At 49.8% G+C, this 22,120-nt stretch overlaps 1 protein-coding gene and 1 long non-coding RNA gene across 13 annotated transcripts in view; one reads left to right on the top strand and one right to left on the bottom strand.

Annotated features, from left to right (window-relative positions):
* RALGPS1 (Ral GEF with PH domain and SH3 binding motif 1) overlaps positions 1-22,120 on the top strand; it is a 276,302-nt gene that overhangs the window by 20,524 nt on the left and 233,658 nt on the right. For 10 of the 12 annotated variants that reach the window (XM_047829942.1, XM_047829939.1, XM_047829938.1 and 7 more), the window contains exon 2: positions 3,382-3,460. The exons of 1 other annotated variant lie outside the window; for it this stretch is intronic. The gene's annotated coding sequence lies outside the window, so the exon portion shown is untranslated. Of the gene's footprint in view, positions 1-3,381; positions 3,461-9,057; positions 9,156-22,120 lie in introns of those variants that run through there. One more of the 12 variants, XM_047829935.1, reaches the window with a different exon arrangement.
* On the bottom strand, positions 6,895-8,934 carry LOC125150278 (uncharacterized). The gene is made up of 2 exons (XR_007146291.1): positions 8,818-8,934; positions 6,895-7,091 (listed from the first exon to the last, which is right to left on the bottom strand). It is a non-coding gene; the product is annotated as an uncharacterized LOC125150278 (long non-coding RNA).

Here is a 22,120-nt window from a genome sequence, read left to right as displayed (position 1 = left end):
CCACGCTGTCAGCATAGAGCCCAATGTGGGGCTCGAACTCACAAAACGTGAGATCATGACCTGAGCTGAAACCAAGAGTCAGACACTTAACCAACTGAGCCATCTAGGCGCCCCTGTACAAATGCTTTTAATTTTGGTGTTGACTTATTTGTTTTTATTTATTTATTTTATTTTTTATTAAAAAAATTTGTTTCACATTTATTTTTGAGAGAGAGAGAGAGAGAGAGGGAGGGAGACAGAGCACAGGTTGGGGAGGGGCAGAGAGAGAAGGAGACACAGAATCCAAAGCAGGCTCCAGGCTTTGAGCTGTCAGCACAGAGCCCAATGACGGGCTCGAACTCACAAACTGTGGGATCATGACCTGAGCTAAGTCGGACGCTTAACTGACTGAGCCACCCAGGCGCCCCAGACTTATTTATTTTATAACTAGAAGTTTGTTCTTCTTAATCCCTTCACCTGTTTCACCATCTCCCCACCCGTCTCTGCTCTGGCAACCACCAGTTTGTTCTTTGTATTTAAGAATCTGTTTTTTGTTTTGTTTTGTTTTTGTTTTAAGGTTCCGTGTATAAAATCATACAGTATTTTTGTTCTCTGACTTATTTCACGTAGCATAATAATACCCTCTTGGTCCATCCATGTTGTTACAGATGGCAAGATTTTATCAGCCATTATCTTATTCTTAACACTTGGGGTACATTTGTCCAGACTTTCTATGTGTCTGTCTCAAAGTTGGATCAATAGACCATTTTATTCTTCTCTTCTGTCATGAGTTGTGTTTTGGGATGGGCACAGTCCACAAGCATGTTCTTTTAGTAAGTGTTTTAGCCTCTTGCGAGGGTGTTTATGTTGGAAACAGTATTTCTCTGCAAGTAGAAACAGTATGCTGAAACACTGAAGTCCAAAGACCTGGGGTCCTGCTCTGACTCACCTTAGGTTTGCGAACTTGAGAGAGGTGCTTAAGTTCAGTCTCCTCATCCTCATCTTTTGAAGTTTCTTTTTTTCTTTGAGAGAAAGAGAGAGAGTGTGAGTGGGGGAGAGGGGCAGAGGGAGAGAAAGAGAATCTTAAGCAGGCTCCACACCGAGCATGGAGCCTGACACAGGGCTCGATCTCAAGAACCGGGAGAGCATGACCTGAGCCAAAGTCAAGTCAGACACTCAGTCACCTGAGCCCCCCAGGCGCCCCGCACTCTCATCTTTAAAAGGAATTGCGATACTTACTTTGTGGCATCTTGTCCACGAGGATGGCTACCCTTGGGCGGTAGGTAGTGATAGAGGGGGTGCAGTGGGTTTCGGGGGGTGCTGGTGATGTTTGGTCTCTCCTTCTGGGTGCTGGCTACATGGATATACCCACTTCGTGAGAATTCGTTAACTTGTGCACTTATAATTGTGCTCTTTTCTGTGTGTATGTTGCACATCTGTAAAAAGTGTACTTAAAACACTGAGGAAAGGGAAGCGTATCAGTCACATTGCTCTTATTAAAGCTATTATTAGGGGCGCCTGGGTGGCGCAGTCGGTTAAGCGTCCGACTTCAGCCAGGTCACGATGTCGCGGTCCGTGAGTTCGAGCCCCGCGTCGGGCTCTGGGCTGATGGCTCAGAGCCTGGAGCCTGTTTCCGATTCTGTGTCTCCCTCTCTCTCTGCCCCTCCCCCATTCATGCTCTGTCTCTCTCTGTCCCAAAAATAAATAAACGTTGAAAAAAAATTTTTTTTAAAGCTATTATTAATCATGAGAATGAAAGTTATTTGTATTGTTGATGAATAAAATAAAGTCATTGTTTTAGCCTATTTATTTCATCTTTATTGCTTTGATCATTGTGTTTGTTTTATAATATGCATAACACGTCAGTACATTAGAATGTGTAGTTAACGTACAAATAAATATACGTACGTTAGAGGTGTTCGCTTAATATTTCTCAGCTGTCGGTAGTGAAGGATCAGAAGGTTTGGTGAGCTGTGTGGCGCAGGGTGGTAGCAAGGGGGCCGCCTGAGCGCAGCCTGGCTGCTGGAAGCAGGTGGGAAGCAGGTGGGCCAGAGGGTGAGACTCCAGCAGTTCAGTGGGTGTCTGTGTTTGGGTTGGTTTCCCTGTTGCTGGAGCATGAAGCGTGAGACATAGCAGGGTGGTGGTGGGCTGGAGAGGGAGGCAGACGCCAGATCTCCGGGAGGAGGGGCTGAGGGGAAGCTCTGAAAGGTGAGAGGACAAAAGGAAGGGGTCAGCAGAAGAAAGGAGCCAGCAGAGGAGGCTAGAGAGGCTAACGGGATGGGAGGAGACAGAGCCACAAAGTTGTTATTAGGGGCCGAAAGCTGAGTTTCCAGAGAGAGGGACTAGTGAACCAAGAAGTGGGAGAACCTGAGGTCACTAGTCTCTGCAGTTGGGAGGTCTTGGTGGCCTGGGAGGGAGCAGCCCCACTCGTCAGGTAGAGTGTTTCCAGGCGAGTGGTAGTGAGAGGGTGCGAAACTGAGGAAGCTGGGGTGTCTGATGGGAAGCAGCCTGGAGTTCAAGGGTCAGAGTTCTTTTGAAGACTGGGGAGGACTGCAGGTGTTCTCAGGTAGAGGGTAAGACCAAGAGAGTGGAAGAGATTGGGGTTGCCAGGGAGAGGTGTCTTAGCCCTGAGCCCAGGCCAGTGGTTGGCCCTGGATCTCTGGCAATTGCCTCTTTCTCAGAGGTGGGAGCAGAGGACCAGGAGAAGATACAGAAACATTTAGGCTAAGGGAGGGACCCAAGGGAGCTGAAGTCAACTCTCCTCAGTGAAGGAGGTGGTGCGGTCGCCCTCCTGGGTGTGGAGTGAGGTGGGGGGGGGGGTGTTGTGGAGGACAGAAACCAGTGACGGGGGCCTTTGCAGGCACCCTATGCAGGATGCTTGTCTGTGCCAGCGGGCTGCCAAGAGGCCATCGCTGTGTCGGGACATGCCGGCCGCTCCCTCCCTTGTATGCACACTCTTTTCAGCAGCAGTGTGCTCAGAGGGCAGGGGTGTTTGTGTCTGGGTACTCCTGAGTCCCCTTCCTGCTGGGTAGTGCCCGAGGCCATGGCTGGTGCTTTGGGCCTGCCAGAAGGCACATTCCCATAGAGTCGATGCTTTTCTTTGGGGGTGATTCCCCCGGGCAAACCCTTGCATGCTTAACACAGCATGTATCCAAAGCATGACAGGAAAGGAGAAGTTTAAGAAGTTTAAGTTGATTTTGATGCATTTGGGACAGGCTTTGCTACCTGGTAGGGTAATGGTGATATAAAATATTGACCTGCGGGAAAAACTGACATTTCAAAGAACAGGCTGAAATCATATCTTACAGCACCATAGTTGGTCTGACCTTGCTGAGCTTTGAAAAACAAGTCTTACCATATGGAACATGGTTGTAAATGTAGTTATTCCTCCTACTTTTACAGCGGCTACTGTTTGGAAAGAGACGTGCTGGGATGGTATATCCTGTTGGCCTGGGATTATGAAGCCCCACATGTATTCCTGGTAAGTTGGCTTATGTATAGACCGTAGTCAGACGTGCTCTCTTGAGCAGGGCCGTAATATACAGGCACAGAAAGGTGCACGCTGGTGCAGGTGATCCGGGTGGTGGTGCGGTCAGAGGAACCTCATGCCAAGTGGGGTCTGTGGGTCTGAGGAGCTGCAGGGTGGCTTTTGGGACATCAGACATCCTCCGTGAGCCATGCATGCAGAGGTTCCTTCTCTCCAGATTAAACTCTGAGGTTTTCTCTGTTGGTTCTTACATCAAGGGCTTTTCTTTTCTCTACCTCCTTGTGCAGAACCTCTTGTTGCTCCCTTGTTATGCTGTTACCTTTTTGCCTCCAGTGGTGAGAAGCTGGATGTTCTGTGTCTGACTCCCCAGTACCTGGGATGACTTCCTTTCTCTCAGCCTCAGTCTGTCCCTGTACTTCCGCACAGACCCTTCTCCTCTTTCTTTCCAGTTCAGCTACCCTTGCTCCAGACCCTTCATCAGAAAGGCCAGCTCTTATGTGAGTGGCTTGGCCGTGGGAGGAAGGGTGAAGGCATATGAAGACAAAGAAGACGTGGTCATTGTCTTCAAGAGACCGCACTCTGGTGGTCAGTGCCCTGCCACCCTCTTCCCCCCCCCCCCCCATTCTTGCTCCCTAAGATTCTGTGAGCCCTATCTGTGTGCCCCCAGCTGCTGGGGGCTCTCCTTCCTTTTAAACCCTCATGGCACATATTTTAACTTCCTCGTGGCCCTGCCTACATTCTGCATCACATCGTGCTTTTTGTGATGTACCCTGTACCTCCTACCTTACCTCCTTTACCAGACTTTAAACTCTTTTTTTAAGAAGTATTTATTTATTTTTGAGAGAGAGAGAGAGAGGGAGTGTGTGCATACATAAGAGCGGGGGGGGGGGGGGCAGAGAGAGAGGGAGACAGAGGATCCAAAGCAGGCTCCATGCTGACAGCAGAGAGCCTCACACGGGGCTTGAACCCACATACCTTGAGATGATGACCTGAGCCAAAGCTGGACACTTAACAGGCTGAGCCACCCAGGCGCCTCTAGACTTTAAGCTCTTTTAAGGCAGGGGTTGTGTCTTGCCCATTATTGTATCCCATGCAGTGCCTTATATACAGTAGGTGCTCAGTAAATATTACCAGACTAAAACCAACTTGGACTCTCTTATGGCTCTCCACACCCATCTGCTTTGTGGCCATGGTTCTTGGGTCTTGAGACAACATAAAAGAATAAAAGGGGGAAAAGCAGAGAGTGTCTGCCTAAAAGAATGTTAAGAGATTCTGTACAGGTAGGAGAAATCACAAAAATGTTAAAAGCTGAAAGATTATGATATTTTTCAGATTCTTCTAGTAGCCTTACCCTTCTGTCAACCCATTATCACAAAAGAGGCAGAAGGCGAAGTTTCTGATGTTTTCCTACCAGGGCTTCAGTCTTCCTTCATGTTCCACAATTAACTACAATACAAGTAATTCATATAGTGCTTAGAAGAAGCTCTTTCCCGGAAACTTACCTACTGGTGGGATTGGTTCCCCGAGGAGGATGCTGGAGACAGCTGCTGGAGGATGGGCAGGAGCACAAGACAAAACAGACTCAGAGGGAAGTAATCTCCCTGAGGTCGCAAAGCAAGTTAGTGGCAGAGTTGAGATTGGACTCTAGGTCAGTCTTGTTCTAGGAATGGAACCTGTCTCCACTGTCTGTGCTTTTGGGTCTGATTAGAACTGGATTCCAGGATGAGGCACCTGGCTGGCTCAAGTTGGAAGAGCATGCAACTCTTGATCTCAGGGTTGTGAGTTCGAGCCCCATGGTGGGTGTAGAAATTACTAAAAAAGAAATAAACTTTTTAAAATGTTTGAAAAAAGACTTAAAAAAGAAAACAGAACTGGATTCCTGGAGAGGGATGGTGGTTGCCCACTTGCTGTCCGCGGAGAATCTGGGCAGAATTGCCCCCAGTCTGTGCAGGTGTGAGGACTCCTCTCTCCTGTCATCACCAGGGTGGGGACCGAAGGGCAGAGCATCTGCCCCCCCCCCCCCCCCACCTCTCAGCAGGAAGGTCACACTTCACCAGCTCATTTCCCTTGAGCCCTCTTGAACAGAGGCTGTCAGGTCGTCCAGGGCTTCGGGCTTCTGCTGCCGCAGAGGCTCAAGCAGTCTGCCATGAACGGGGAATGTGAGAACCCGTATCCTTCAGCAGGCAATGGCAAGTGACAGCGCATTTTTGGAGACTTGGCCATAGAAAGGAGGGAAGGCCAAGCTTCACACTTGGAGCAGTGGCTCCTTTGAGGCAGGATGAATGGAGAGGACGCTTAAGAACTTTAATTCACAAGGAAGGAACTCCCAAAGGGGTGAGATTGGAGTATACCAGAGGCTTTCTGGAACTAAAAAAAACATGTATTTTGAATTCAAGGATCAATAGAAGAGTTGAAATTAGTGGTTTGGAAAGTCACATAGAAGAAATGCCTCACAACCCAGAACAATAATAAAAAGAAATGGAAATCATGAATTAAAATGTGAGACACTTACAGGCCTTATCCAGGAGACCTGGCATGGGGGTAATAGAAGTTCCAGAAGGAGAAAAAGGAATAGATGGAGGAGTAATAGAAAAGCAGCAGAGGGAAATAGCGGTGAACTGAAGAAAGATGTGATTCTTCAGATTCAGTGGATTCATCCAGTTCATACTAAGGCTAACACTTAACCTATTTTGTGGTAAAATTCTTAAACTCCAAGAAGAAAGAGAAAAATCTCTTGTAAGAAGAAGGAGCAGGATTTTAAAGGAAAGAGAATTAGACTCTCATTAGGCTTCCCATATACAGTGCTGGAGGCTGGAAGGCAATGGACTTGTCTGCAGACTGTTCAAGGGAGAGAGGCTGCAGTCCTCTGTGTGCCCAGCCACAATGCCACTCACGGTTTATTGCAAAAGAAAGGCGATTCAAACATGTGAGGGCATAAAACACAGTATCTATGAAGTGCAGCTGAGAAAGTGCCTTGTAAAACTGTCCAGTGGAAGGACAGTGAAAGCAGGGCAGAGATGATGGGATAGAGGAAGAATGCAGGGAGCAGAGCAGAGCAGGGCACCTGTCAGTGCCTATGGCTTATCTCAGTGACTACTGCTGCTGTGCATCGGAGTTTTTATTGTGTTAACTTATGAACAGTTTTTAAGATAGAGGAGAACTGCTGCATGGCAAAACATAATAGGCTGAAAACAAAAATTCTAAACCACCTTTGCAAAACCTAAGGTTGGGAGAAGGGATGAGAGAGTGAAGAAATAAGTGTTCCGTGTTTAGGACACTTAAATAAACACAGAGGAAATGAAACATAGAGGCTTTGTTTTTGTCTGTCTTCAGGAAGGAGAAATACAGGTTCAGTTTTGACCTTTGGGGATGAGAAGGTGTATTAGGGCTAGATTTGGTTGCATACAGTAGATAACCCCTGCATAAAATGGCTTGAACGATAAGGGTTTATGTTTTCATCTCATGAAAAAGTGAAGAGGTAGGCAGTGTACGGTTGGTATGGTGGAATCAGTGTCATCCTAGACCCAGGTTCCTTAGGTCTTGCAGCTCTTCCATCTATAGCAGATTGCCTCCTGATTCATAATGGCTGCATGAGCTCCAGTCATTACATCTGCATTCCAAAAGCCTGAAGGAGACAAGGGGAAGAAGGGTGTGCCCGTGCACTTTCAGACATTTCTTTTTTTTTAACATAACAAAAGATACTTTTTTTTTTTTATTACTGCTCTCATCACCTAGAAAATTCCAAGCATTTTAGGAGCTCTGTACGAGCAAGGGGGATAAAGACCAAATACATATTTCTTATTATAAGTCACAATTTCATAGTGACCCTTTCAGACCTTTCTTAAAGGTCTCACACAGCACTAACATTTATACCTCAATGAGTAGAGCTTACCACATTGAGCTACAAGGGAGCACAGGGTGGGCTTAGCTAAAAACAGGAGTTCTCATTCTAAAGAAGAAAGGGAGAAAAAAAGAAGTTGAGATCTCTGCCTCAAACGATAATCAGTAGCAGAATGAATACAAATTAAAACAATAGTTTTCTTTTTTTGCCTTTTTAATTAGCAAAAAAAGTTACAATGAAACCAGTGTTAGCAAGTGAGTGGGGAAGTGGGTCCTCTATGACATTGCTGGTAGGGAGTATGAACTGTTCTAACTCTGTGGGGAACATAATCTGAAAGTATCTAATACACTTTAACGTGTGTATTACACGTTAACTTTACACGTTAAAGTGTATCAGATACTTTCTAATTTTTGGACTGGCAAAAAGGCAGCGATGGATTAGGCGTTTATTACAAAGGAGCCGGCTTTCTCCGTTCCGACATGGGAGAAGGCCACAGTCTGGTGGGTTTAAAAGATAAATTGCATAATAACGTCTCCAGTAGGGGTTGCAAACTGGTGGCCTGTGGTGGCAGATAACCCTGTGCTGGGCACTGTGTTAAGTGCTTTACACAGTGAACTTACTCTCGTCTCACAGTGAACTCACAAGGTGGGCAGTATTAGATCACCTATATTTAGAGGAGGAAATTGAAGCACAGAAAGACTAAGTATCTTTTTTTTTAAGATTATTTTTTAAAATATTCACTTCTGAGAGACAAGAGACAAGAAACAGCATGTGAGCAGGGGAGGGGCAGAGAGAGAGGGAGACACAGAATCCGAAGCAGTCTCCAGGCTCCGAGCTGTCAGCACAGAGCCCAACATGGGGCTCGAACCCACGAACCGCAAGAGCATGACCTGAGCCGAAGTCGGACGCTTAACCGACTGAGCCACCCAGGTGCCCTGAGACTAAATATCTTTCTTAAGGTCACCCAACCAATAGATGCTGGGCCCAGGCTGTGACCAGGGCTCCAAAATCTGAACTTCTATCCACTCTGCTACCCGGCCCAAAGAGCACTGTCTAATCTCCCCCTCGGTTGCTTTGTGTGGCCAGTTCAGAGCTTTACAAATGTTCCAAATGGAAAGCTCTAAGTGGTGTAGTTAGCCACAGGCCCCGTGTGTCCTGCTCCTGTTATACCTGCGTCTTCACCAGTGACCTCGTCTGCCTGGGCCCTGCAGGCGCTTGAGGGTATGGCCTTGGTTTCTGGTATGAGTCCCGCTTGGTTATGTGTATTTATGCAGCTTAGCGGAAATGCTTGGAGGCATACACCTTGCTGCTTGCTGTGATTACCTCTGGAGTGTGGAAGGGGGAGGGCGGCGGGGGAAGGGTGGGTTGATGAGTTTTATTTGTACATCTTACTGGATTTGCCTTAGAGCAACAGGGACCTGTTGCTTTTGCAGTTTAAACTGGAAGTCCAATGAGGTAGAATCTATAAATAATTAAATATCAAGAAACATCCCAGTAACTGTAACGGTACCTTCCTTTCTGTCATTTCCTTTGAGATTGTCTTTATAAATGTGACTGTTTAAGCAAGGAGACTTGAGTTTTCCTTTCTGTAAGATGAAGGCCATCCGTTGGAACATGTGACACTTTGTGACTTCCGAGCATCTAGTTCCGGAACCTAAACTGACGTTGACAGCAGCACAAAGGTTGCTCAGGAAAGGGTTTGTGAGCCGTGGAAGCCTCGGGCCAGCTCCTGACACGGCTCGCGTGACCCTCTTACTGGATGTCTTGGAGAGGCAGCCGAGTGCTGTGTGCCAGAGCTGTGGCGGTCCGGGGAGGAAGACGAACCCAGATGCAGGACAACTGTGGCAGGTGCCATGGAAGAGAAGGCTGGGTGCTCTAAAAGCCAGTGGGAGAAGGACATAACAGAGGGGGTCCCAGAAGGGTTCCTGGAGGAAGTAACATCTAGATTAAGACTGGAGAGGAGAGGAGGGAGGATGGCCTCACGGCCCCAGTGAGAGACAGCAGGGCAGGCGTGGCCGCCGGCGACCTCAGGCAGCATTTTGGCACCTGTTTGCGCATCTCTCCTTCCTTGGCTGGAAGCCGCCTCCACAGGGCTGGCAGAGGGACTGCAACTCCCAGCACAGAACATGCTTCCCCATAGGCGGGGCCTGTGGTACCTCTGAGCCCCCTGTTTCCTTCCCCTGTGAGGACCACAGCCCTGACCACTTGGGAGTGGGTTTGAATGCAAGGAATCGGTGGGTGGGGTGGGGGAAGGAGTGCACAGGAAGCAAGGACAGCAAGGCTAGGATGTGATGGTCACATGGGCCGTGTGATGTTCACATGGGCTGGCTGGGCTTTGAAGATCAGTCTGTAGGGAGCCTGGGAGGGATCTGGGCTGGAGGGATTGTTAAGGCAAGTTTCACCTGTTCTTAGTTGAGGCGGCTGCTGGGAGGTAACTTCCACCTGGGTCCTGCCTGAGCCCCGAATGTTGCTGTGCTCCCCCGGCCCCTCCTGCCTCAGGCATTAGCCCCGGTATTTGTACCACTTCTCCCCGCCCCACCCTGCAGGGGTGTTTGTACCTGCGGGAGGGCCTTGTCTCCTTCAAGTCCTTTTGTGCAGTCCTTGAGCCTTTTTGGGGGGCAGCAGAACCAGATGGCTTGGGGGTGCTGTTGGGGTGGCTCAAGCATCACAGCCTTGCTCTGACCTTGCCCCTTCCCTTCCACAGTAGGCTGGGGGAGTAATTCATCCATTTTTATTGAGAACACAGCCGACTGCTGGGTTCTGTGCTGGGGACTGAGGCTAAAATGACCGTTGGAGAATCTGCCCTGTGCCGGGCACTGCCGTCAGCACTTACCCACAGAGGCGGCCTCAGCTCAGGGACCTCATGCACACGGAGCACTCAGGCGAGTGCTGCACAAGCTGGGGCACAGAAGGGGAAGTGGAGCTTAGAGAGGCCCTTGCCCCCTGCCATGCTGGTGGTAGGTGGAGAGCTGCATTCAGACACAGGGTGTCGCGCTTGTAGGTGCCGTCCCTGGTGGCGAACGAGATGGGTACAGAGCTCGTGGCCCAGCAGGCACATGCTCAGCGATGACGGCAGTTCCCCGTCAGGGTGACAGGTGCTGTGGCGGGTTAGTGGAGGGCGCACAGAGGAGGGGCCCTCGACCCAGACCGAGGACCAGAGGACGGAGAAGGGACCAGTGTCCCAGGAAGAGTCCTTGGTGTGATTAGCATCACTGCCCTGTCACCCGGGGCTTGTACCTCAGTCTCCTCTGGGCTTTGGTGAGGAGGTGCTGGCTTAGTGGCCTGTGCCCATGCTCAGTTAGTTAGTGATTAATCACGGAGAGCAGCTACGTGGCTCCTGAGCAGAGCCAGACTCGTAGGACCTTGGCCCTTAGGCACTCTCACTGGGGAAGACCCATCCTCTTCCACAGGCTGTGTGACCTGAGTTTGTCACTACAAATTCCCCAGCCTTTTTGGGGACACATACGAGAGGGCCTGGTTTTATGGATCTGTGCCCCCCAACCCACCTCTCTCCACTTCTGCCCTCGAGTACATTCGTAAAGGACTGCGCCCTTGTAGTTACAATGGAACGTTGTAAAAACTCTGAAAATCCAAGCTGAATAAATCCTGCCTTGACCCTGCCACCCAACAAACCAGACTGCATCTGTGCCGCCCATTTTCTCTCCAGTCCCCTGTCCACGGGGCAGGTGGGGTTGCTACAATTGTGCGCCTTGCGGACGGACTTCCTTGATGGGCTGCGGAGGACATTGCTCTGCTGGAAATGGCCACCAGGTGGTGCCAGAGCACCAGGCGCCCGACCCCACCCTCCTGCGTCGGGACTACCTGGCCGTGAGCCGTGCTCCAAGTGCACGTCTGTGGAAGTTCACTTTCGGGTTTCTCCCCAGATGCCGTGTTGCTCACAGCCTCGTTTTATCACCTCCTTGGAAAGAAATGGAGCAATACTGAAAGTACAAAAAGTAGAAAGTAAAAGTGCTACGCGCTGACACCTTTCGCAGGTGACGGTAGTAACAGTCGTGTCTTTATGTACGTGTGTGCGCCCACACGTGTGCAAACGTATCGGAAAGCATGTCCAGATGTCACTTTCTCAGTGAAAGCACTTCTCAGCCCTCGCCATTGAAGATTGCGACCCCCCCTTCCCCTCTGCCTGGCCGCCCCCGCCCTGCTTTCCCTTTTTCCTCTCTTGCCACAGCTGACTCTCCATACACTTTTCCCTGCGCGCTGTATTGTCTGCCTCCTCCACCAGCAGGTACTGGGGGATTTCTGGCTTTTCCTTCACTGCTCTGTGCCCAGCACCTGGAACAGTACCTGACCCAGACTAGACTTTCAGGAAATACTTGCTGAATGAAATAATAAGGGTGGCTGTGTCCTGAATTTGTGGCCATCTGTCTCTGTCCATAACTATTTGTCTGTCGCATCCTTTTCAACCATCCTTTCCGTCCCCATCAGTGGATGTGGTCCACCTGCCTGTACTGAAACACGCCAATGAGGCTTTCCAGTGTTTTCTTCTCTTTTTTGCAGGTGGTGGTATGGTCAGTGACTTGCTGGAACACACTCTCTGGTCGGTTGCCCGTCTGATGATTTCCTTGCTTTGCTCAGACTCTGGGCTAAGTGCTTCCCAAATAGCATCTTGTGTGGTCCTCACACCTATGAGAAAGGTGCTGCTGGTAGCTTCTCTCTTTGCAGGTGGGAAGTTGGGGCTTAGAGAACAGGCTCCTGGCCTGGGCCACGTGTCTGCTGAGAGCTGAGCCAGGCTCTTGGGGAATTCCTTCCATATTAAGGATCTTACTACACTCTCTCTCACGACATCTCAGACACACATTTCCCCAGTTTCTTTTTTGTTTGTTTGTTTGTTTTACATCTTTTATGTCTTTTTAAAAATGTTTATTTTGGAGAGGGAGAGAACAAGTAGGGAAGGGACAGAGAGAGAGGGAGAGGGAGGATCCCAAGCAGACTCTACACTGTTGGCTCAGAGCCTGACATGGGGCTTGATCTCACTAACTATGAGATCATGGCCTGAGCTGAAATCAAGAGTTGGATGCTTAACTGACTGAGCCACCCAGGTGCCCCCATTATGTCTTAAAAAAAATTTTTTTTTTAACATTTTTATTTTTGAGTCAGAGAGCAAGTGGAGAGGGGGCAGAGAGAGGGAGAGGCAGAATCCGAAGCAGGCTCCAGGCTCTGAGCTGTCAGCACAGAGCCCAATGTGGGGCTTGAGCCCACGAGCAGTAAGATCATGACCTGAGCCACAGTCGGCTGCTTAACCTACTGAGCCACCCCGGTGCCCCAATGATGTCTTTTCTTATACAGAGTTCTAATTTTTTTTATTGTAGTTAAATCTGCTGATGGTTTCCTTTGTTTTTCTGGCTTTTGTATCACCCTAGAGAGAACTTCTTCACCCCAGGGTTATTAAAAAAAAATAATGGTTAGCGTTTCCTCTGGTATTTTTATGGGGATTTTATGTTTGGTTAAGTCTCTAATCTATCAAAATTTTATTCTTATATATGATATTGGGTAAGATTTTAAACAAATCCCCCCCCCCCTTAAGAGAACAGTAAATTGTTTTGTCAACATCTATTAAGTGGTCCATCCCTGCATGCTGTTTGCAATGCCATTGTGACCAGATGTTAATTCTCACATGTATTTGACCCTGTGCTCTGGGCTGCGTTCCGTCCTGCTCATTCATTTATCTCTCAGTGCTCTTTATCCTCGACCATGGCTTCCTGGCAGGACAGATCACTTCTCTTCACATGTCCTTGTTTTGAAAACTTCTTAGCTTTTAAAAATTATTCTTCCAGATGAAATTTCAAATCAATTTGTTGAATTCCAAAATGAATCCCCTTAGAATTTAGAATGACCTTGTATTTTATTTATAGATCAGTTGGGGAGAGTTGATGCTTTTGCAGTATTGTCTCTTTATTCAGAGGAGTGAAATCTCTCTCCTTTAATTTGTCTTCTTTTTTGTTAGGAAAACTTCATAATTTGCTTCAAATGATTTCTGTACATTTCTTTGAAGTTTATTTGTAGGTATCATTTGCTTGGTAGACTCCCAGGCCATTGCCTTTTCTAGCTGGCTGTTGAGACCAGAGAGACCGTTGATTTTGTGGCCAGATGTCTGACACTCATAGCTTCTCTTCTGTCCACTTCCATTCGCTGCAAATCTTCTAGGAATTCTTAACTTCTGGTTTGGTGATGTCATTCTTCCCTGTATTTCAACACTGCAACAGATTTCTTGTTCTTTTGTTTTTGTTTTTGTTTTTCATTTAATAAGATTTGGTGAGGGGAACGCAGATGTGTGGACCCAGTACATTGTCTTGGAACTAAGATCTGTTTCTGTGGGTTTGTGGTGAACATGTGACTTTCTCTGTGCGCTCTGGTGCCCCGACCCCTGCCCCTGTCACCTACTGCTGTGTGCTCCGTGGGGGTGTGGGATGGTACTTGAAGACCGTCTAGGACCAGGGTATTCTTCCTCAACTTCTGGCTCCTACCTCGTGGGGCACACCCTTTATTCCTAATGGGCTTTGTTGTGCCGCTGCCCAGATGTTTTTCACTCTCCTTCTCCAGCCAGACCTCGCCCACCCCGCCTCACTCTTAGCTGACTTCCTTCCTGTTTCAGTGGGAAATGCCAGGCTGTGCATGATGAGTCAGGGCTCAGTGGTGTCTGTCAGGAAGGCCCAAGAGTGTGGGTGTCCTGTTCTGTCAACCTGTTCCTCACCTTGATATTTCTAAAGTTCATCCTGATGACAAGGAAAAACAGCAAAGGGGAATTTGAATTAAATGACCCTCATGAATCAGCCAGTCTCTGGCACAGGGCTCTCCAGTCAAAGCTGGCTGAAGCAAGTGATGAGCTCTTTGCCCACTGGGGCTTCCCATGCTCCGTAAACTTGACCTGTACCTGGGGTCCAGGCCGGGCAGGTGTACTTAGGGGCGTGTGTGGGAGTCCCACAGGTCTCACAGCAGCAGTGAGGAAGAGAGGGGCCTTCAACAGGTGTGTGACTTTTTGGCTCTTAGGGATGGTCCGAATGGATGTGGCCCAGTCAATGAGCTGGACTGTTACCTGTCAAACCAGTAACTCCTCTGCCCTTGGCAGGGACTAAGAAGGAGAGAGGGACCCCCTGCTCCTCACAGTAAACTGTCTTCCAGCCTGCCCCATCGTCTGTCTACTGTAGATAATGTATGTTTGGCCCACATGTAACGGGTGTGAAATGCCTTAACCTCAGCATCCCAGAGCTGCAACTCTCAATTAATGGTTGGCAAGGGAAATGACAAGCCCCTGGTGTTAGGCCTGATCGTGGAGCTTGTGTGTGTGTTGGGGGTGGTGAGTGGGGTGGGATATGAGGGTGCAGAATTGCTTTTTAAGTTTAACTTTTTAGGGGTGCCTGAGTGGCTCATTCAGTTGAGCATCTGATTCTTGATTTCGGCTCAGGTCATGATCTCACCGTGCGTGAGCTCGAGCCCGGCATCGGGCTCTGCGCTGACAGTGAGGAGCCTGCTTGGGACGCTCTCTCTGCCCCTCCCCTGCTCATGAGCACATGCACACACTCGCTCTCTCTCAAATAAATACATATTTAAAAAATAAATTCAAGTTTTTGTTTTGAAATCACTTTAGACTTACAGACAAGTTGCAGAACAGTACACAGCATTTATGTGCATCCCTCACCCAGCTTATATGTGAACAGCTTACACGGGCTTAACACAGTTATCAGACTGACTTAGGTGATGAGTTAACATAGGTACTATGCTATGAACTAAGACTTGTGACCTTTTTCAGATGCCATCAGTTTCCTCCCTGATGTTTCCCCCCTAATGTTCTTTTTCTGTTCCTGTCTCAGTCCAGGATCCTCCCTGCATCTAGCTGTGAGGCTTCATTAGTGTCCTCTGGGCTGTGATAGCTCCCTGTCCGGAGGGTCACGTCAGGTCCTCGCGGGAGGAAACGTGTGGTCTGGTCCTTGTACTACTGCTGCAGGTACCTATAGGGTCAAAGTGTCTTGTCCTGAGAGACGTCACCAAACCCCCATGTACTGGCGCCCCCCCATGCCAACCAGGCTCTCCTGTCTCCCCAGGGCCACCCTCCTCCAGCTAAGGTCTGGGTGGCAGCCGCCCTTGTCCCTGTCTTCCGGGGGCAGGGGAAGCAGCCACCACAGTCCCACCCTTGCCATCTTCTCTGAGACGTGCTCTGCCAGGTGTGCCCTCTGTCTCTTGGATTTTTCATATTTTGCCCTCCACGGACTCCTTACTTTGAACCTGAGAATATGCTCAGGAGTCACTTTGAGTTCCCGGAAAACCCCAGTCTCCATCTCCTGCTTTCCCTGTTTCCTCCCCAGCAGGCTCCAGGAGACTCAGGCACTTCTTAAGTCCCTTTGCGAGCCGGGCTTTCCCTGACTGGGGCCCAGGGCCCTCCTGCCGTCAGACCCCAGGCTATCCTCAGCTCTGTCCTGAATGGTTCTGCGTGATCTTAAATTTTTTTAAACATTTGTTTATTTTCGAGAGACAGAGACAGAGCATGAGCAGGGAAGGAGCAGAGAGAGAGGGAGACACAGAATCCGAGGCAGGCTCCAGGCTCTGAGCTGTCAGCACAGAGCCCGATGTGGGGCTCGAACTCGTGAACTGCATGATCATGACCTGAGCCGAAGTCGGACGCTCAACCAACTGAGCCACCCAGGCGTCCTGGATTAGTTTCCTTTTGAGAACCTTCCCTGGTTTTATGAGAAGTGCAGATTCTTTACTCACATTTCTTTTGGTGCCTCAACTTCAGCGCGATGTCTTGTGGTCTCATGCCAAGAGAACCCTGCCCGCGTCTGCCCGTCCCCGGGGAGGGTGAGCGTGTGGTGAGGGGCGCCAGCACAGACGTAGCTGACGTTTACCAGCCGCTCCCAGCCTACACCGACCTGGCGACCCCTTCGACCATCTGCCATCTGCCAGGTGGGGGAGGGAAGGAAGGTGGAGCGGGGTCAGGTCAGGCAGCTTGCTCAGGGCTCAGAGTGAGCGAGAGGTGAGAATTCAAATCCTGATTCGTCCGTTCCTTAGCCACAGAAGTACTTGGCTTCACCTGCGGCTGTGAGCCTGTGGGGGGTGAGGGTGTCGAACTCGGGGCTGCTCTAAGGCCTCCCCAAATCCATGTGTGCTCCCAGCTCTGTCAGGCTGAAGAATGAGTGATGTAAATACATCTCACTGCACTCCAAGTGGATGTAGACATTGCTGTGATTCTTAGACCGCAGATTAATTCAAATGTGTTAGTGATTTATAACAGCTTTTTGTTACTAAGGGTTTTTCTTAGTCAACAGATGCCAAAAATAGAACTATTTCTTTTTGGTGTTAAAACGGATAGTTTCTTAAGTACGTTTATGTGTATATTTGTACATTTACTTGTATCTCTGTGTGTGTGGATGTGTGCATAAATGCTGCCCTACCCTAAAAGGGAACTGTGTGACCTTGGGCACAGGGACCAGGGTTTGTGGGGGACAGGGACTTGCCTTTTTTATTTTATGCCCTTTTATTCAGTTTTTATAATTTCAGCATGCACGTGTATTATTTTTACATAAGAAACTCAGGAAGTCCTCCTGTTTGAAAAGGTTGGGCGCCCCTGGGCCAGACTATGGCTTCTGAGGACAAGGATGGGCCGTGTCCTCTTCTGCCTCCCTGGCTGTGGTGCTTGGGCTGTGGGGACACTCATTCTGCACCTACCACCTGAATTAGTGGGTCGCCGCCTGTTTGCGGGGGGCCCTGCCTTAGCTCAGTGAACACAGGTGCTTCCCTTCCCCAGGAAGATGCCCTCGTGCTCCTTTTCTCCGGTGTGCTGTTGCACGGGTTTGTCCCTTTCTGTGAGGTCTGCAGGCCCTCCACCCCTCAATGCAGCCCACTTTCCCACACCCTGCCGCTTCCTCTCCTCCACGGGGGCACAGCCGTGGTGGCGCCTCCCCGGCCCACTCTGTCTCCCTCAGCGAGAAGGTGGGATGTCGGAGGCTGAACATCTGGCGGGTGCTTTGGAAGGGCCGGGGGTGGGGCTTGGGGAGCGGTGAACGCCGCAGTGAGTGATGGCATTCAAGTCTGACATGTGCTTACGTGGCCGTGGCCGGGCCTCCCTTTGAAAGCCGCCAGACGCTCCTGCTTGCCAGGAAAAGAGGTCTGGCCCGTTTGGAGAGGGTCAGGAAGAGGTGGAGATAACCACCCTGCCAGCCCGCACAAGGGGGACTTTCTTAGGGGGACTTTCTTGAGCTGCCGGCCCGTGGTCCGGCACCACAGTGATGGTTACCTTGGGGGAAGCCCTCTGGCAATAGGAAATGTGCATGCTGTGGCCGTGTGTGTGTGTGTGTGTGTGTGTGTGTGTGTGTGTGTGTTTGTGTGTGTGTGTGTGTACACATGTACGTACATACACTTACTGCTCCTGAAGTGATGGAGGGGTTGTGGGCAGAACCCTCTTTGCTTCCTTCCTGTTCGTCTTGTCACAGCTTCTGTTCAGGACGGAGGAAGGTGGAGAGCAGCACCGTCCTCTGAAGCGGAGCTCCGGGTCCGTTTCCATGCTTGTCTGCAACATTTGGAAGAGATCACTCTCTTGTAATTGAACATTCCTGGATATGTGTATTTTCTTTGAAACAGCCTCCATACGCTTAGGAAAAAGTGGTTATTCTGCCTTCTCAACAGTGGTCTGCACCAGACTGTCTCGTGTTATTTTCTCGGTTTCCTGAACCTGAAACATTGAAGGAGAATTCTGAAAGTTTGGAAGGAAACCAGCATGGCATATGGGATTTTCCTTCCCTCTCCGGGAGCCCACACACAAGAGCAGATTCTGTCATACAGAAACAAGGGATGAGGGATTGTTCTGTGGTTCTGATACAATTGCCACGTTCTTGCGAAGTTACGTCATGAGAATTGCTTTTTCTTCTGCGGTGTTTTGGTTTCCAAGGAGGCATTAGCAGCATGTGTGTGTGTGTGTGTGTGTGTGTGTGTGTGTGTGTGTGTGTGGTGAGAGAGTTGGAGGATGGAAAGATGGGGTTTTGGTGTGATTCGGATTAAAAAGCCAGGCTCAAAAAGCTGGAGCTCTCCCCATCCTGCCAGCCTGCCCCTGACCAGCAGGGGCCACAGTCAGTACAGGCAGGTAAAAGTGCACCCCCGAGTTAGTTTCATTAATCTCTTGGTACCTGCATTTCCTCACCTGTGAAAAAAAGTTTGTTAATGCACGGAAATCCTTAGAGCCTGAAACAAAGTGATAGATAGTGGTGTGGGAGTCCCTTGAGGCCAAGGGCTGGTCTGATTCCTCTGCACAGAGCAGGGTTTGGGCAGTTTCACCAAGTTTGCTGAACTGATGAGGGAGTGACCAGGGCACAAGACACCGTGGCTGCGGCTGTAGCATCAGGGCCATCCGGGAAGACAAACTCTGTGGGGGTCCCTGCCTAGCTTATTGGCTGCTGTGTGTTAGGCTGCACACGGGCTGGGGTCAGGTGAGGAGGGGGACCTGCCCCCTTGTGCTCCTGGCACACCAGCACCTCAGGGTGCTTTCACGCCCCAACCTGCCTCACTTGCTGAGGGCATCCGCCTTGCCCTCGGCCACCCTTTCCTTGAAGCGCTCCCACTGGTCCTTCGAGACCCAGCTCAAGGGTGCTTGTCAGTGATGTCTTCTTTGACCCCCAGGGTGAACCTGTGATCTGTTACACCATGTGTCCCCGTGAGCAGCTACTTTGGGGAGTTCTCCCCACTACACTGCGGGGCCCTGGAGAGCAGAACTGGTCCTCCAGCGGTGACGAGTGAATGAATGAACAGCTGAGCAGCGTGTGTAGCTGTTACCCACTCGTGGCAGCCCCAAGCTTAGAGGTCATCCTTGGTTCCTCTCTTTTCTTCTCCCCTCCCGTGTGGTCCATCAGCAAGTCTTGTATCTTTCCCTCTGGAACCTACCCCGCCGTGTCCAGCCCCAACCCCTGTGGCTAGCAGTCTATGCCATCATCCTCTCCTACCCCAGCTGGCTCCGAGGCTCCGGCTGTGTCTGTTTTCATTCAGTTCTATGCCGAGTAGCCAAAGTGATCTCACAAACAGTAAGATCAGATCCTGTCACTCCCCTGCTCACAGTCCTCTAGTACACCAGAGGGTTCCCACTGCACTCCGGATAAAACCCACACTCCCGCCGTGGCATCAAGGCCCTTCATGCTCTGGCCCCAGCCTGTCTGTCCATTGCCTTCTGCCCACCCTGGTCCATCTGCCTCCATCACAAGCCTGCTAAGCTCATGTGCATCTCAGGGCCTTTGCACTTGCTGTGTCCTCTGCAAAGAACACATGCTGGTTTTTATGGGCCGACTGCTTCCTGAGGTTTCAGTCAAATTTCACATCCTCAGAGCGTCTTTCCTTGACCACCTGGCAAATACCATCCTCCACCATCTTTTAGTTTTGGGAGACATTTCTCAGTATCTGAAATTATCTTCTTTGTTTCCATGTGTGTATTTTCTTTCTTTTTAAATTTTTTTTTGATGTGTATTTATTTTTGAGAGAGAGACAGAGCATGAGTGGGGGAAGGGCAGAGAGAGAGGGAGACACAGAATCTGAAGCAGGCTCCGGGCTCTGAGCTGTCAGCACAGAGCCTGACATGGGGCTCAAACTCAAGAACCATGAGATCATGACCCGAGGGGAAGTCGGAAGCTTAACCGACTGAGCCACCCAGGCGCCCCGACCCATGTGTCGGGGCTTCTACACTGGAATATACGTTCTCTGGGAGCAGGGCCTGCTGGCTTTGTGTCCCTTAGTGCCTGGAACAGGGGTTCTGAACCAGGCATCTGTGAATTTGGATGGGAAAAATATGACATCTTTATTTTTACCAACTTCTCACGAAGTTTAGCATTTCTCTCAGTTACTAATACAGACAATGAGTCACAGTAATAGTAGTACTTGGGACTTTGTCACCAATAAAAATCACAGGTATTTTCATATCACGTAATAATTATTGACCTCTTAGAATATCTATACTCATAACTACTTTTAAATTATGGTAGTTATTCCACCTCCCGATGTATCTTGTTATATCATGCAATAATAAAGAAATATGTATATTCCCTTACATGGAGAAATATGTTATTGTATTATAAATTATTTTAAAATAGCTATATTTTACCCAGGAAAACAATTATATTAAAATACAGCTATTTTAAAATAATTTATAATACAATAACATATTTCTCCATGTGAAAGTTGGTTTCCTGTGTGATTTTATGCGTTTAAAAATACTTCCGTGAGAAGGGACCCAGAGCCTTCACTAGGCTGCCAGAAGGGTCCAAGGCATAAACACGGTTAGAAGCCGTGGCTGGAACAATACCTATGTGAAGTAGAAGCTCGACGAATGAATGGTGCTTCTCTTTCCCCATTCAGATGAGACCCTTGTGTTTTCACGGTCGGGTTTCTGGTGGCGTCGCATGGATTTGGTGTTTTGGAAGTAGCCCTGATCAAGGTCTTTTGGAAAGCCCCTCTCACTACCTGACACTACGGAGCCGGGGTTGGGAGCCAGGCCCACTGCTGTCCTTTTCTTTCAGACACAGCCTCTGCCTTCAGCCTTTTCGTGCATCTGCTGCCTTCGCACCCCGGCCGACTGTCCCTGCAACCAGGCAGATGCCACCCCCCTACAAGTGAGGGCAGAGTGTCTCAGTTTGGTTGACCAGCAGAGACTGGCATCTTAGCGTCCCGAGTTCCCGGGAGAATCAGGTGGCCACTCTGGTGCAGTTAGGCTGGCCCAGGAGGCACAGTCGCCATCCTCAGGGGCCCTCCCAAGGGGTGGAGAAGCGGTTCTGCAGGAGGGGCCTAGGCCAGGCTGACTCCCTTGATGGGAGTCTGGTCCCCGATGAGGAGTTGGGGCCTGGCCAGGTCTCAGGGACTGAAAGTGGATGGGTGGGGGTGTCCCTGGGCCCTGGAAAGATGTTCTGTTCTGCTTGGTTCTGTTATTTCTTAGTATGTGAAATATCACTCGTCTGAGACATGCTGCCCACGAGTTAGGCTATTTTTGTCCATGGCGAGACTTGCAGGAGTCAGATCTGAAACAAGCGCTCTGTCTTTCTTTCCAGCCCAGGCTGCCGGTGGGGAGCGCAGGGCTGACACGCTGTGGCTGCCGTGCTTTGTGTCCAGGTGGGCCCGAGGGGCGTGCGGTTGGCAGGTCAGGCCTCCGGGAGGAGGAGCTGCACTCAGACACCTGGACTCAGCCTCCGCTGTCCGGTGGCCTGGCATCCACAGCTGGGAACCCCTTTCCCGCAGTGGAGGCCTGTGGTTTCACAGAGCGTGATGCCGTGCTTTCTTTAAGCTAATATTTTACTTGTTTATTTTAGGAAGAAAGAATAGGCATAAATGAACAGAACTGTAGGATTAGATTAACACTCACAGTAACCAGTAACTGGGATTGAGTGCTTGGTCTGTGGCTAGCCCAGGCCGAGTGTTTCACATGCATTTTCTCACAGGGTCCTCATGGGCTCTTGGAGGAGGCCCAGGCGCTGGTGTCGACGGACCAGAGTTTGAACACCCCAGTCCCACTGCTCAACTAGCAGTTGCATCACCTCTTGGTGCCTCAGTTTCCCAGAAGAGTCTCCCCTGCATGGGGTTGTCGTGAAGACAGAATGAACTAAAAATGTAGCACTTAGCCCAGCTTCGCGCAGCTGCCGCTCCCTGCGTGTGCTGCTGTCGGTGTTGGACGGGGGCACCTGAGTGCGCCCCCCCCCACCCCCCCCGCAGCGATGATGGAGAAACGGGCAGAGGTGGTAGCGTCCTTCAGATGGGATGCAGGGGGTGGGCGAATGAACTGTCATGGAAGAGGGTGTGAGAATGAAATGTGGCCTCTCTGTTGAAGGGCTATGTGA

Source organism: Prionailurus viverrinus, chromosome D4, assembly GCF_022837055.1.
Source record: "Prionailurus viverrinus isolate Anna chromosome D4, UM_Priviv_1.0, whole genome shotgun sequence".
NCBI classification, from domain to species: Eukaryota; Metazoa; Chordata; class Mammalia; order Carnivora; family Felidae; genus Prionailurus; species Prionailurus viverrinus.
This window is presented reverse-complemented; position numbering and strand designations above follow the sequence as displayed.